Source organism: Papaver somniferum, chromosome 7 (genome assembly GCF_003573695.1).
Source record: "Papaver somniferum cultivar HN1 chromosome 7, ASM357369v1, whole genome shotgun sequence".
In the NCBI taxonomy this organism is placed as follows: Eukaryota; Viridiplantae; Streptophyta; class Magnoliopsida; order Ranunculales; family Papaveraceae; genus Papaver; species Papaver somniferum.
Genome location: NC_039364.1, coordinates 49,997,641 through 50,015,140, shown reverse-complemented (window position 1 = coordinate 50,015,140; position 17,500 = coordinate 49,997,641). Strand labels below are relative to the sequence as shown.

The 17,500-nt window shown below is 35.7% G+C and overlaps 1 pseudogene; it reads right to left on the bottom strand.

Annotated features, from left to right (window-relative positions):
- Nucleotides 1-638: 638 nt before the first annotated feature.
- On the bottom strand, nucleotides 639-16,392 carry LOC113297253 (annotated as a pseudogene).
- Nucleotides 16,393-17,500: the final 1,108 nt, after the last annotated feature.

Below are 17,500 nucleotides of genomic sequence, written 5' to 3'. Positions count from 1 at the left end.
CTATTTCTAGCGCAACGTTTTGTCCTACTCATGATTTATAGTTTTAATTTTAATTGACGATTAGAAAAAATTCATCGAACGATTAATCGGTGAATGAAAAAAATGAAACGGTTTTGGAAGCGGGGAGGGGGATTCGGCTACTCGAGAATCGAAGAGGAAATGTGTTGACTGTTTCTTTTTTATTTTGATTAGTTTTAGTTTAGGTTTCTAATTTAGCAAAAGATATTTAGGAAAATCTAATTAGTTTAAGTTTAAGTTTTTAATTAAGTTGAAGGGTATTTAAATAACTTAATCTAATTAAAGGGTGACCTAGCAATTTCATTACGACTACGACACCCCTCATAAGCATATACCCTATATGGTATTATCATTTAGTATGCCTCAGAAGAAGAAGGAAAAAAAAAAGTATGCCTCAAAATAGGTTCCTCATTTTTTATTTGATTTCCTAGACTAGTGATCCCTAGACTACATCAATTACAACATTCGAACCCCTACCTCCGTAATGGGAGGGAGCATGACAACCACCAGACCACTTGGTGATTGGCGGTTTCTTTTTCTTTTTCTTTTTTGAAACTGAAAGATGTCATTGACTCATTGATTAAGCTTCATATTATGACTGATGAGGATTGTTTTGTGGCTGCTTTGGAAGCTTGAAACACTAAGAAAATTTGCTAGTGAAGTTGATAAACACTATACACATTGACATAAATTAACTATACTTAATTCAGTTAAATAAACAATGTACAAAAGCTCGAGTGAACCAAAATTGGGATACCGATAAACTAAGCCTGTTTCGCCACCAATGAGTCATGACGGTGCATAAAAATCGCCTCTTGGACTTCCTTTCCTCAACACGAAAAAATGTTAATGGAATAATCCGGTATTCTTCATACCCTAAAAGCCTGGCATAACTGAGAGGTCTACTATCCCTTTGGGCAGATCCGCGACATTCTTAAGTAATGCAAGCCTGTTTTTTTCTAACTGTTTCATCTTCCTGCATCAAACCAAAAGTAGGTGTTCTTGGCGATCATCGTATTTAGTATTGATCAATCACAAATGTTTGGATATATATATATAACAACTACTTGGTTGATTCATATTTTTACTAACAAGTACATGTTATATGGGAAGGGTTGAAGGTTAAACTCCTACATGTATATATAATACTAAGTCGACTTTTATCGTGATAACACATTGTCAAATAAACAAATGCGTGAGAGAGTGTACCGCCATGACAAAGACATGGTTGAAGAAATTTTCGAGGGGCTGAATCAGTCGTGAAGATGAATCGACAAAAACATCAACCTCAACACCTAAAAAGTTACACAATAACGTTATTAGAGAATATGACGTTATCGACTTGCAATTTAGGATGAGAAAAGCTAAATGATACAGTAGGATTCAGGTAATGAAGATATACGTACCAGGATGAACTCTAGTTTTTACATCCAAGAAAGCACTCCATAATTCTCTCTCTTCATTTGTCTCGAATGCATCCTCATTTACCTATTAAAATCAAGTGCAAGTGGGTTGAGGAGGTCCACCAGGTAATACTTGTACCCAGTTAAACGATCGATACAGCAATATCAGTCATTTCAGAATATTAGTGTATCAAGAAACATTCTCCGACGGAAGGAAAAAAAAACAAAAAAAGAAGAAACATTGAAGAGTAAGTGATTCTAAGTAAAATTTAGACAACAAAAAGGTGCCAACAACATCTGCAGTCAATATTTAAGTACCTCCAAATCAGCATCCACGTCTTTTCCTCGGATGATTCTCGTGGGACGAGAATATGCTTCAACAACTTTACTTAGTAGCTCGCCTTTCGACAAGCTATCCATCTACAGAATCACATACCGTAGCTATATTACATAATATATAAAAATGAACAGAAGGGATAAGGACAATGGATAGAAAAGAATCAAAGAAAAGATAGAAGAAGAAACTAATTTGATATACAACACAGTTGCTATTAAAATGAGAAATTTCTTACCTTAACTGCCGACTTTGTAGCAAGACATGGCCAATTTGCACGCTCTAGAAGGACAGATCTAACAACTTCGGGACTTATACCTTTATCCACCTGCGTCAAACAAGATTAGTAATCTATATATATTTTATATTATTTATTATCCTATAAATTATAGAGAGCACCAGCTGTATTTAAGATAACATGAACGATCACATCATAGAGATGTGCTACCATAAGGCTTTAGTAAAACGACCATATCCTTTAAAATCTAGAGTCTAGACCTCTTTACGTAGGTGACTAGAAAGCACAAAAGTTAGCTGATGAGATGATTATCCAACTTAACAACCTCCTGATCCTTCAAAGGAGATCTCTTATATATGATTCCAAACCATTCATCAATTGTTTACAATCCCCAAAAAAAGCTAGGACAAGAGCTTCCCGTGCTTAACCCCTGATGAAAAAATCTCGAATGAAATGACCATATCATATTACTACCGTAAAGTTTCTACTGTATCCTACAACATACCGCGACCCACACTTTAATATTGTAATCGATGGAATAGAGGAACTAAAACTGGCTGGAGTGCCATGAATACTTAAGCAACAACAAAGTAAAAGAGGGGGAAGATCAAGAAAGCTGAAAATGGAAAAAGAAAGTACAACCCCTACCAAAAATTGCTCAAGTCTCCGAGTCACAAATTGGTGCACCTGAAAATATTGAAAAGTAATCAAGTAAGCATAATAGGTGGAAGACAATCAAGAAAGCTGAGACAAAACACATTTAAGATCTGGAGTGCATCATTCAATGCGACCAATACAATTGGCTGATCAGGACCACCAGATATAAACAAGTAGATGGATTATCTTCAATAGAGTATGCTCATGCATCTCGTGATTGTCTCAGGGTATGCTCGAGCAGACAATCTACAGTTATACCCCTTGTGTTTACTCAAACGTATAACAAAAGATACTCACTTCATTGATCGTGCTGCTATCTACTGGTATTGGCTGAACTTCAGCAGCAAGTCTTAACGCATTTTTTAAGTCCAAGTTCTTGTCATTTTCCACCAAGATTTGTACCTGTTTAAAGATATAAACAGCACCATGTGGATGTGATTAGAGGATATACTTGGACAATATGGGATGCTACAAACACACCCTCGCTAATATATTATCACATACCATGAAACAGAATAGGAGAGAAAAAACTAACCAGACCATATGAGATTCTCCGCAAGCCAAAAGGGTCACTAGAAGCACTAGGCTGACAACCGACTCCAAACAAACCTACAAGACCATCTAATCTGCAGCATGTAAAGTTTTTTAAACCATTTTAAACTTCTAAGCCAAACATTACCATGCATAAATCTGAAGAGCAAAGACATAGCACAGAAGAAGAATGTTTATCAACGAAAAGAGAACATCATAGCCAGCTTCATCCTAAAATGAAGTTTCTTTGACTGTTGGTTGTTAGTTTTTCCTGTGGTTTATCAGCATATCAAGATTAGTTTGAGCTAGTTGTTAATAAGTTTATGTTAAGCTGGATCAATAATAGTTTGGATTAAGGCATGACTTAATCATGCACTAAATGATTTAGCTAATAGTTAGCGCTAGATTAAGTGAAGCAGTTATGAGTTGTCATATGTAGTTATTGAGGTGTCTCTAACTCGACCATGAGGTAGAAGTCTAAGTCAAAAATCTAGTTATAATTAGATGTTCTCTCGATTTCTTCTTGCCAATTCTATAAAGTTTAACAGTAGAGTATTGTTAGTATACTACGTATGATGTTGCATATCATGTTGTTATGAACTCATGATGCTGTTCACCTCAGTTGTGGTGGTGATTGATTGCACTATACATCGCGTTCTTGTGCTAAATCAGAGCTGTAGAGTATATAGCGTTAATCTGGTTTTAAGCACAAGGTGAAGTTATTATTATCATATTTAGGTTTGAATAATGACGATTAAGGAGCTGTAATTCTAAAATTGGTAACTTAGTATTATATTAATTTCTAAAGAAAAACACTATTGTAGAAAAGAGGGATGTTCTCATCCTTCAAAGAAACCCACCACCTTAGGAGATAGAATCAAAACTTTGACTGATTTATTTGCAATGTGAATTTTTGGGGTTCTACACACTAAATTACCATCTGCAGGGAATTCATCGCCTCAAGAGTTCCGCAAACGGTGCATTGAGAAACTCAAATAACAGAAATAAATATTATGAACTTTCAAAATAGAGGATAAAACATTTAAATTTTATGGCAAAAAAGTATAAGAAATGAAAATGTGATATGTATTGACCTGTCAGCAGTGGCCAAAACTATGCCTACATCACTTTTGGGGAGTATATCTCCAGAGAATCTAGGCAGTGTCATCTCAAATAATGCCTCTGCAATCTGTATACAGGAAGCATCACAGTATTATAGCCAGTTGAGCATAACCAGTTACAAAGTGGTTAGCAGTCACTAGCACACAAGATAGGACGGTAATATCAAAAAGACCCAGCAGCAGACAATAACATCTATAATAATTTTTTAGCAGTAAATCAGATTTTCCAACTTTCGGTTGTCCTCAACAACATCTTGCTTTTTCATTGTGATATGATCATGGAATTTGGAGGGATAGTTAGAACAATACATGCTTTAACCATAAACTACACATGTTGACTGCAAGAGTATTACAACTAAAGAACATGCTGAAAAGCATCAACTGCAAATAATTACCTCTTCTGAGTAACCATCTCTTAATGCGTAATGGCGTCCCATTGTCCCAGAGAGAGAAGTAAACTCCGTAACAACTGCAGTAGCAAGATCTGACATAGCTAGTGATGCAGCTTCCTGAACAACAGGGATTCTATCTTTATCTATTCCCATGGCAAAGCTTAATTTAGCAACAGTTTTTTTGATGCGCATCATCTTGTCCAGCATTGTCCCCAGCTTCTCCTATTTTACAACAAATTGTTCCCAGGATAAAGTTAGAGATCACAGAAGAACAAGTATCTATATACGAGTTTGTTTATTTGTACGGGCAAAATACTTTGGTACATTCAGATCTTTCTGTGACTCTTCAAGATTTTTTTAATTTGTTCTGTTTTGTTTTAAATTAGCTATTCTGGTGGATGTACGATCCAAGTGATGGTAAAGCGTCTGGCGTAGGGCATGACGCAGGGGAATTAGCATGATAAACAGATTTTAGTAACCATTTCTTCGGTTCTGCATGCTCATTAACATCTTAATTGCCCAACTATCTATTTGCAATTCTGTCAGTCTATGCATCTCAGGAATGCCACTGCTATCACAAAGTTAAGTAGAAGACTTCAGGGAACTTTCATGATGTTTGTCATGTTTTAAATTATTATAGAGTTCATTACAAATTGAACAAACTAAAGTGTCATGCTCATTTCAGAAATGTTAACATTAAAGAAGCTGAAGATGGTTTGACTTACATGAAAAAGTATCCCTTTCAGCTGATTACGGAACTCATTATACTTTTTATTTGTGTCCATCTCGTAGAAAAATTTGGCATCCTCGTAACGAGCTCTGTTCAAGAACAGCAGTTTTTGTTAGTTTCAAAAAGAGATTATATTACATGAATGAAGATTGATGGATAACCAGCAATAATAGCGCATAGGGCACGCCAACCACAAGAATAGAATGGTGAAAGCATATGAAAATGCTTTACATGAATTGACAAATTCATGTCCAGAAAACAATCCAGGAGAACTGACAAGTTCCATCTTAGTGATATTGAGAGCTGAATCAGGATATGACTCTTTCTCGGCGAGAAAAAGAAATGGCTTCACAGCTATACCTTAGTACAGCTTCATTCCCATTTCTTACAACACTCTCGTTGATTGCTCCATTTGCCACCTACAACAAAAATATTGATTATTTTGGTATTTTATGTGATTCAAATTACCGCAATGTAAGCAATAATCTAAGCATGTAATAGCTTCTCACAGCAATGAAATACGGCAGTAATCTCCCGTGGATATCTGTCACTGGGAAATACTTCTGGTGTTTCTGCATAACCTGCATAAGCGGTGGAGAAAGCCATCAGGCAATTACATGGATCATTCAGGCAAAAATATGTAGCTCGGAGTGGTAAAATTATCTGCACCAAAAGTACATGATTATCCTGTAGTTACACTCTGCCATAGAACTCTACAATTAACCATGGGCTATGTTCCACTCCAGATCAAGATTCAAAAGTGTGAAAACCCTCTAAGTTAGGATTGTAAATGAGATGGCACTTTTGATTATAGTGATACTGAGCTTCGGGTTACAGTTTGGAATTTTGGACAACAAATAAATAAATAGTTGTATTTAAGAATAAATCCAGAACATGAAAGAATCATTAAATTGCTACACACGGTAAAACAAATACAGCATTTCAGCACAACATTCCAAGCAGATATCTTACCATTATTAATAGCTCTTTAGGAAGCTCTAGGAAAGATTTGTTGAATTTTCCAAGTATTGGAATAGGTGCCTCGACAAGATTCACAACCTACAGGTTATGATTGTAAAACATAAAAAAACATCGCTATAAGGTTGCCATTTAGTATGTTTAAAGATACAAGAGCCAACTAATACCTCTTCTACCAAGCTGGTTTGCATGATAAGATGCCCACCAACACTTTTCGCTAAAGAAATAGAGTGTTCTAAGATATTTCTCTTGCGCTCCTGTATAGTCAAATGGCATGTAAACAAGTTGAAAGATCTGCATCGCTTGTTTTTCTATAGATTTGCATCCATGAAAATGCGACTATCGAACTTCCAGATGAAGTAATTAGTCTCTTCAATGGCAAGCATACTATATAAGATCTTCATAGCGTACCTCAATCTCAACCACAACCCCTGCATTCTTCATTGCACCAACATAAGCCTCAGCTTTTTCAACCTGTAAGAAGTTAAGATAGTTTCATTAATGCAAAGTTGTCACTTGTTTCAACAAGGAAAAGAGCAAGAAGAAGAAATTACTTCATGATCATATTTTAAAATTGCATTAATATCTCAAGTAGGAGAGCTTTATGATAAGAAATCAAATAGATATACCCACAAGCTAAGCAAGGACTGTTAGCGTTTTGCGTTTTGTGTTCTGTGCAACAAATATCCGTTAGTGTAAGCTAATCCTCAGATTAGATAAAGTTAAATTGGATTAGTTGAAATCTGAATTAAGGCATGTTTATAGTTTACACATGCATTAAAGACTAGCTTAAGGTCAATGCTAGATAAGGTTTAAGTATGAGCTGTCCCATGTAGCCATGAGGTGCCACTCCAACTCATGATGGAAAGGTTGGAGAGACATGTGGCAAGCATGATAAACTCTCTTCTAGCCTCGTACATAAAGCAATTCAGTTTTATCCATCAATTAAGGGTGAGGAAATAGGTAGATGACAAGTCACAGAAGCTATTGTGATATGATTGTTTTCTATTTCCTTATTCTGAATCTGTTTGCTCTAATATAGTGCTATTCAAGATGTAGCATAAAGTGTTTTCTGTTTTCAAATGTATGGTATCTACACTATGTTTGATTCCGATTTGTGCTCTGCGGAGTATGTTAACGCCAGGGCTAAGTCTGGTTTCAGCAATATGGTAAAGTTCATATGACGTTTACCACTAAATCATGGTAATTATGAAGCAGAATTTCCAACAAGGACATTAATCAAATTTAATGAAAATAAGAACACAACACATTAATAGAAATGAATAACCCATTAAGAAGTAAGTGTCCAGTAACAGAGCACAAAACGTTAATAGAAATGAATAATACAGTATGATGTTTAGTGGGAATTATATACCTCAATAGTTGCGGAAGGAGTATTACGAAGACCATAAGATAGGCTCCCACTACATTAGATAAAATTAATATTAGTGTATACAAGCTTTTTCTCCGACAGGCATATTTTGAAATAAAATTGATGAAATGTAAATAATAAAAATCCCATATTACTTTACAGCTATAAGAGCTAACAAAATAATTAAGATAACTACTTCTGCATGTTCGAACTAGACTTTAAACTCTTTCTTAATCATTTTGCTTAACATCTATTTGTTGAAGTGCTATCCACCAAAGCTTGCACTTCCAGTGTTAAAGACACTTAGTAATTACCTTAACACTCCAGCAAAAGTAAATGGGACAACAGCATCTCCATGGAGAGCCAAAATCCAACGAATGGGCCTACTAAACATGATCTAAAAAAAAACACGAGCCAATTAGTTTCACAGCCTGTAGAAAATTATTGCCACATATGATTCTATACAACCATAGGCATACCCATATTCATCGTGTCATAAGACATACCCATATTCATCTAGGCTAAACTCGATAAAAAGTAAAAACTTAGATGATTATGAACACTATAAGCAACCATCAAAAAAAAAAAAAGAACAGTATAAGCTCGAAAGAGTTAGCCTCTGAAGGTTCTAATTATTTCATTAAGCCAACAGAGAACACGTATTGTGAACTGCTATTACCTAACCAATTAGAAAAAATATATACCAATTTTTTCAAAAATTTTAACTATAAAAATTAGGTATCCACATTTTTTTAAATAATTTTTAAGTAGTCGATAGTTTTCCCACTTATTTTGGGTTATATGGAATATATTATAAAGTTTTGTGCTTTTTTTTTTTGGGTTATATGGAATCATTAAGGTTGTTTGGTTACTTAAATCAATTGTATATACTGGGTTATACTCCATAAAATCCATGGGCTATGCATATGAATAGCCTATAAATGCAGTTAAATTATGTAGAGATACGCATATTTCTTTCTACGAAGCATCATAAGAAACAAACAAAGGTGAGAAACTGTAGAAAGAATCAAGCTTTCAATAGGCCACCTGAGTACTCCACCGCATTGACTTTGGAAATGATATCTTGGCGATAGCAGAAGGAAAATCTTCAGCAAGAACCTTGACATCAAAGCAAATGAGAAGACTTATAAAACAGTGAGCTATAAGCAACAACATAGTTTCATTTTCTTATGAATAAAAAAGATAAGAAATATAAAAAGACAAGCTTCTCAGAAATTTATGCACCACAGATTCAGTATTCCAAAAAGATTTATTCACGCGAAGAATGTGAATTTGCCAATAGGAATGTCAACTTGATTACAGACTGCCTAAACCAGTTATACATTACACATCATGGTAAACAATTCATTCTCATAAATCTCATAACAGTCAGAGGCTATGTCTCTAACCTCTAAAGCTAGTCGTGCCAACTCCAACACACGAACATAAACGTATTCTGTCTTGCCTGCCACAGAAAACTCCACTGTAAGTGTTAAAACGTGTATACCAGATACTAAATACAATGTATACGATCCATAAGTCAGTATCATTCTATAACATTTTCTAGCATAGAACCTAAAGTAACTACCAAGGCGTTGTTTTTTTTGCAAAGAGTGTTTTCCGAAACCACCCGTTGGATAATAAAGCAGAACAGTGATTAGAGATAAAGTTTACACCTAGTCTACTTAGGCTACATTCTGTGTACACAACTGTTAACTCTGAAAGCCTGAGTATATGTCTTTAACAATAACTTTACTGGTTCCAATTTCAGACATCAGAATAAGAACTGCAGTGTCTTCAAGAAACAGAATTTGACCAGTAAGAGAGGATATCTTATCTAGATTACTCCCTGTCAAATGAGATGACTAGGTTGCAATGGAAGTAACAAAATTGTAATTACTTATTACTCGTTTAATCTTCCAAAAAAATTGGACATATCACTTGTAGATGTGCAAAGTATCTGTCAGACGTTACTCACCATCAGTCTTCTTAAATAGTGAGTCCATTGTCACGCCATTTTTACGGCAAAAACCTTCAGCTGCCTGATAAATAAAGGAGATAAACATAACACTAGAAAAATGAATAGCTTGATTCAGGTATTGTATGTAATTGAATATGCCAAACACACACATAAAAGACACAAATACACATACCTTGGTGGGATTTCCTTGTTGATCATATGCCTTTGCTACTGGAGGTCCTCGAACTTCAACCTCATTAGCTACCTGCTTAGAACACAGACCCCCAACAAGAACCTGTAAAGACAATATTATTAGTTACTCTTAATCATGATGAAACAGAACTTGGAAACTTAGTAATGTAGAGTAAAACAAATAGACTTATACTCATAAGATTCATTGTTGGCCTCAAAAACTGAATCCTGGTCAGCTTATAGCCATCTAGTTTTGAGTAACAAAGTAAAATCCAAATATTTTGCAGCTAATTGATAGTATAATTGATTGGCATGATTAATGCACTATAAAAGAACATTGACCCGTTAACAAATCAAGTAACTTTTACCTGTTCAAAATTAAAAGGTCATAAGTTAAGTAGTCTATATAGGTATGGTGCAGATTTAGAAGATTAATCCTGAACATACAAGTATTAGTATGAAGATAACGAACAATAGCACATGCATGAAACATCCAATGCACTGGCTAACTAAGGTAAGAGGGAAATGGGCATCCTAATCCATTCACTTTAACCATTAGAATGCCACATTGTCACTGCAAAAATTATGTCAACACAAACTATCGAGAAAAACACATGAAGAGTCCAATTTGGAGTGCTTGTGCATCAGAAACATACAACTAGTCTGCGAGGTGTACCGCATGCAAACACTTCTCCATGGCTCAATCTTTGTTTTTCTAGCAACTGGATAATTAGATCTTTGAGCTGCAACAACCAGCAACTAACTGTTAAAACTAAGCCAATAAATAAATCACTACATCTGAGAAGAGGACTCTGTGAATTCCTTTGCTTCATAACAAAATATACCTGCTGGCTTGCATCAACCACATCGTGTGGTGGCATCTCCTCAGTTCCAATTTCAAGAACAAATACTCGAGGATCGTCAGACACCTGGTACAAAAGTTCAATTCAGATTGTAATCCTCAAAATAATGTAAAGCTAACAGTTTTTTACATGTGCGCATGAACAGTAACCTAAGAAAGCTCTATGCTAAATTTCTGAATGCAAGGTTCGAAGAACAGCAAACCTAGTTTTTGCAATAAAATTCTAGCAGTGGACTATGTATCGGTGTTGCATAGGGGTTAATTTTTCTGCAGCACTGGTACAGAACACTTTTAATTAGATTACGCTTGCCATATAAAGCATGTTAGAAATTATGCACTATGTATATAGTATCTGAGATCTGGAACACACTATCCTTATGTACTGCGCATGGTGTTGAAATCTCTCTATTGTTTGCTAATTGATATTTTGATAGTATATAAATACTGAAAGGATGGAGTTTTTCTAATCGACAATTGTGAAGAAATAAAAGATAATTATTGAGAAGCCCAAGTAAGGTGATTTGCCGCTCGAAAACATGCACAAGGATTCTCAAAACAATAAATCTTCTTCTTCTTGCTGCTTATGAAGCTAGGTAGCTAAGATAGAATTAAAAGAATCCGCACAAACCCCGGTGCAATTGGGATTTGAACCCAAGACCACCTAGTACAACTACCAAGTAGTACCTGACCGACTCAAGTGTTGACACTTGTGTTGTGATCAATTAAGCTGGTTTACACAGATCAATCAAATGTATTTTCACAAATAAAGACAAAGAACTCTTAACGTTCACTATAGTACACAGACCTAGTTCTATGTGAAAAGATCCCTCAATAAAGATGTTCTGACCCTAGCAATGGAATGAAACCAAACAACTCCATCAAGGGAAAAATGCTAACCTTTGCTTTAGCTAGTTCAATAACATCTTTGGAGCAAATAAAATTGTTGGGCTCCGAAACAATGCCTAGGGGATGCTCAAGAGACTCTTGTTGTCACCCAAAGCTGTGCACATTGACGGGTTAAACTGTTCACCAAAAACAAAACAACAAAACTATCCTGCTCAGAAACTCCCCATTGGCATAGTTCTATACTCAATTGTTATGTGATCCAGAAAGACTTTGTCCCTCTTTCTAAACATATTTACTATGTAACAAAAACTAAAGCCTGCAATAATCGCCACAGTAACTAAGAAAAATCAATAAGATTTTGTAGTGGTAAATGTGTTCATGCAACAAAGCACTTTCAGCCCAAAATATATTTTGGATATTGGAATGAAAATAACCACACCTTCGCATGCGACCAAAATATCGAGCTCGCTCAGTAACACCAACAAAGCCTCTAGAATCCAAAATATTGAAGGCATGAGATGTCTTCAGAAGCTGATCATACCTAGCAGTGGGTAGAAGTCAAGTTAACCAGCGCATAAGAACAGGGTATAAATTATAGAGTCGTTATCTTACCACAGAAATAGAAAAAAGTTTATAAACATACGCAGGTATCGCAAGATTAAGTGATAGTAAGGAGCGAGCTTCTGCCTCAAAAAATTCGAAGTGTTTCTGGATTTGATCAACACTAGCATGTTCTAAATAATATGCACTCATTTCTTTTCTGGAAAAGAAAAAACGGAACCGTATCAGCTTCAAGCGATGCTATAAGCTGGAAAAAAATAATGAGGAGCAAGTCTGATAATGCCCATTACAGATTAAAAAAACATTATCTGAACGAAATTGCACTGAGATAGCAAACTAAAAAATTAAAGTTCCATGGTTCTTTAAAATGATGTGGTTTATACTCGTTTTCGGAAAAGAGCTCTCCATATGTAATGCCATCAACGTATTTGATTTTCTTGAAATGATCCACCCCCTGTCAATATGGCTCAATCTAAAACACATCAGACCGTGAAAATTATTTGATGGTAATAAAAAAGTACCAACAAGTATTTACTCAAAATTAACATATCAAAACTCAACCTGGAGTAACATTATAATACGTTCAAGGCCATACGTTATCTCCACAGATACCGGCGATAACTGAAGACTTCCAGCCTGAAAGAGATCAAGGGAAACTGAAAACAGAATGACCATATAAAAGTTCTAATAGCTTCCACTTAAGTGTAGTGAAACCAAGAAGATATGCCAAACTGGGAGAATGATTAAAAGCAGAGAGGAGTATGATGGATTTTCTCTATAGAGTGTAGAATATAGACTGACAAGACAACATAAACACAAGCAGATCTGCACGAATACAAATACAATATTACCTGCTGGAAGTAGGTGAATTGTGTGATCTCCATTCCATCCATCCAAACTTCCCAACCCAGACCCCATGCACCAAGAACCTAGAAACATGTTAAAACTGTAGTTAATATAAGTACATAACGTTTAGCATACACCACCAGTTAATAGCTAACGGCTTATTAAAGTAAGTAAGAATTTCAAAGTAGATATCGCGTCCAAATATGAGTCAACTTCAATTCCAAAGGCAGCATTCAGATTTTTCTCCCAGCATCAATGATTGCACAAGCAAAAAAAAATGTAGAAGACAAAGGCAACATACACTACTATAAATTCTAATCAGTTCTGCAAAATGAGATAGGATTTTACCGGACTTTCCCAGTTGTCTTCCACAAAGCGTATATCATGTGCATTGACATCAATACCTGCCATGCATGACAGCTTTAAAACATGGAGAAAAATGAAATCAAATTACTAAAATAAAATGTTCGAAATGATAGGTGCGAGAAGTTTTTTTAATTTCGATAGTGTAGATTAAAATAGGAATACGGGAATACAAAATAATCTACTGCTATGCCCTATGAGATAGAAAACACTCAAAACGTATTTAAGCCTTTAAAGAGAGGAATTTGCACTCCTATTCTGACAGTTACAAAGAGCAATGGTGATTCTTCACCAAATAATACTGCAGAAACAGCTCATCCTTCAAGGTATAAAATGTCGTGAAACTATGATTTATAACCCCATTTTTCCTGACATGAGACCCCAGCCCTTCCAAAGTCAGCTTGTCAGTTTTTAGAGCCTATATATTTCATGGAGTTTCATACCTTCACAAACCGTATTTAGCATTCAATGATCCTTGATAAAATAAAAAACACAGAAGGAGCTGCCACACAGGATATTCCAAATTTCCAATCAATGGCATACAGTACAATCGTTAGCAACATTAACCATTTACTATCCCATAAACATAGTTCGAAGTCAAATGTTACTTCCCGGGATATCCCAGTAAAGGTTCAGAAGTTGTGGGGACCAAAATGGTTTATCACGTTTGTTTTACCCTCCTTTTTCTCGGCTTGGCTTGCATGCTATGGGTGAAGACATCAGAAATTTAGACTTTTCACTAACAGAACAAGACTTGCCTAGTGACAGGACTTTGAGTAGCGATGTCATGGCATGATGATACTCGAACACATAAATAACGGAGTCATGCTGATACTCGAAGCACAAAAACGAGCAAGATACTTTGAGGAGGTCACTTGTTTTAGCATGCTAGCATACAAATACATCTAGTGCGGGGTCTTAAATATCAAAACAAACATAAATTTACACTACCTAAAGCAAGAAGGCTGTTGATATACAAATCTTGTGAATTTCCCGGGTCTGGCTTTAATATAACCTGAAATGGGATTCATGAGAAACTATAAAACCAAAAGTTGTTATGACCTCGATTGATAATAACAATAACCACGATAAGATAATTTTCAAGGAATTACCAATTAGTAATTATTATTTCATTTAATAAGTAAGTCAAACCTAACCTGGAATTGAGTGTCTTTGGAGCCTATTTGGATTCTCTCCATAACGACTATCATCTGGCCTAACACTCGGCTCTGCATACCTTTCAACAAAAAATATATGCAATTACACCCAAAATTAAATACCTCTCATGACCTTGTAATACAAAACAAAAAGGGAAATCCAAAAGTTACAATAAATGCCACTAACAAAATATGAAGTAAAACAGTAGTATAACAAATATGAACAAATGCCATTAACAAATATGAAGTTCAAAATTCTAAACAGAATAAGTACCAAATAATCTTGAGCAGTTTTTCAACAGAAGCAAAACAGTAGTCACCATTAGTACCACACAATTATTCTCAATATACTTACGCAACGTTCCATGGTTCTGGACCCAAAACTTTCAAGAAAGTCAAGGGATTCATAGTCCCTGCTCCAACCTAAAATATCAAGTCAACTTGTATTAACTCGTGGCATAAGATGCTGCTAACTGAAGTTCATATAGTATAGGCGATTCGAAAAGAAGAAAGAAATGAATGAGGAAATTGAAACCCTACTACTCCAGAAACTATCAAATATATCACGATAAGGAGTGTGCGTCAGATGTCACCGACTCTTGCTAACAAAAACTCGTGTGCTCAGATATATTCCCATGATATTGAAGAAAACCACATCTGAATCATTCAGACCTCAACCAGCATATGTAGACAACACTTCAGGTATCCGAGAGGAAATATAAAACACCTAAAAAGAGGTGATTTAACAGCGCAAGTAAACATTCAAAAAGAAAAGCCACTACCTCTGTATTGCTACATTGCATTATGGTGCATCCAACGGAAGCCTAATACTCCTGCGCAGTAGGAAAGAAGTCACAAATATGACAACATAATACGTCTATAAAGAAGCACATGAATGATGTGAAAGAGCATCTCAAAGTCTTGAATCATGTGCAGTGAGTATTCAAACCAAAACTGACTCAGGCAAGGAAATACAATCCCAAGATTCAACAATGACTAGCTTAATGCAATTTAAATTCAGTAAAGCAGAAGTACCTTTTCAGTTTATGTAAAGTAGACACAAACCTATGTAGTGCAAGAGGGAGGCACTGAAGTTGCTCACTACAGAAGCAAAAATTTCGTAATTTTGACCTACGACAGACGTAAATTCACGCCTACACATAACCAAGATCATTTTACAACATGACCACACTGTCGTCATCTCACCATCGTCACCTAACCACCACAAAACACCTATCATCTCTACAATCACCACCTTCGTTCCCCACTGCCCAAAAATCTATATGCCAAATGATATCTAAAACAGTTACATTTCTCAATAACTGCATACATTCACAATTCCCAACAATTTTGGACCTACTGAACTGTGAACCACTTCCTAGCTTTCCAATTCCGATATCAGTTGAATCAATATTCTAAGTTCTTGAATCTTGCTATTCTATTTTTCTTACTATCATTAACTAAAATTGAAACATTCCAATAACTCTATAAACAAAATGCAACAAAAAGAAACTCAAACTAGATACCTGTAACCGTTGAATAGCTTGTTGGAAAGTAGGAATAGAAGGTCCTGTTAGGGATTTAGTGTCTTTAGAAGAAGATTGTGATACTGAAGAAGTAGTTAGAGCAGAAACACTAGTTTTACGCAATCGCCGACGAGAGGTATGAAAATAGGAGTTGTTGAAATGGTTAGGGTTTCCTTTTGAAGCGAAGAGGATTGAGAAATGAGTTCTTTGTGGTTTTAAGACAGTTAGGGCCAGAGGAAAGGCGAGAATCGCAATGGTTAGTGATGATGAGGTAGTAGTAACGGAAATGAGTAAGTGGTAGAGAACTTGGCCAAATATGCCTAATCCGTGAAAATTTATGATGAGGAAATGACGTCGTATTGAATATTTTACGGATCCTTTCCTCCCAAATCCACTCGAATGGGTTAACCCCCAAATCCATAAAAACATCGTAATAAGCTCTAAAAAACCAAGGTGACTAAATTGGTCATACAAAAAATTCAGCCATATTATTTTTAATAAATAAAAACAATTTGATTAAAAAGTGGTACAAAAATCCTAAATTAAATAATAATAAATAAATTTAGTTTTTATTATTTTAAAAAGCCCAAACATACCCTTTTTATCTTTATTTCTTCTTTTTCTTCTCTTCTTTCTTCTTTCTTCCGCCTCCTTCTCTCCACCACCAGCAGCAACAAAGATAGATCCCCATGAACATCAGCAGCAACACCTCCGTCTCATCTATGAAACCTCCGTTTATTTTTCTGCTACTTTTATGTTCAAATCTATCACCAACAGTAGCTCCGTCACCACCAAACCAGTTGTTATGTCCAGATACGTCACCAACAACGCCTCCATCTCTTCCACGAGCACCTCCTTATTCTTTTTTTCTACTTGTATGTTCAGATCTATCACCAACAGTAGCTTCGCCACCATTAAAACAGTCGACATGTCCAGATCCGCCACCAACATCACCACCGTCTCCTCCATTAACATCATCATCACCTTCTTCTCTTTCTACGTCCTGATTTTTCATCAACAACACCGCTCCTCTTACTTTTGTTTTTTCCCACCACCACATGTCAGATCCTCCACCAACACTACTTCTGCCTCCTCCTTCTATCATATAAAACCACCACCAATACCTTCAAATCGGCCACCAACAACACCTCCTCCTCATTTTATCATCTAAAATCAACACCAGTACTTGCAGATCCGCTACCAACAACACCTCTGTCTCCTCATTCAATCCTCTACAGTCACCACCACCACTACTACCTTCTGATGTTTCATCACCAGCAAATAATGCTACATCTTCATCGTCGAAATCAATATTGTGTTGGGGAAATGATAGATTTATGATGAAATCAAAATTGGTTTCATCATATTCTGACAGTTTTGGTTGGTGAAAACAGTAAACTAATGATGAAATCA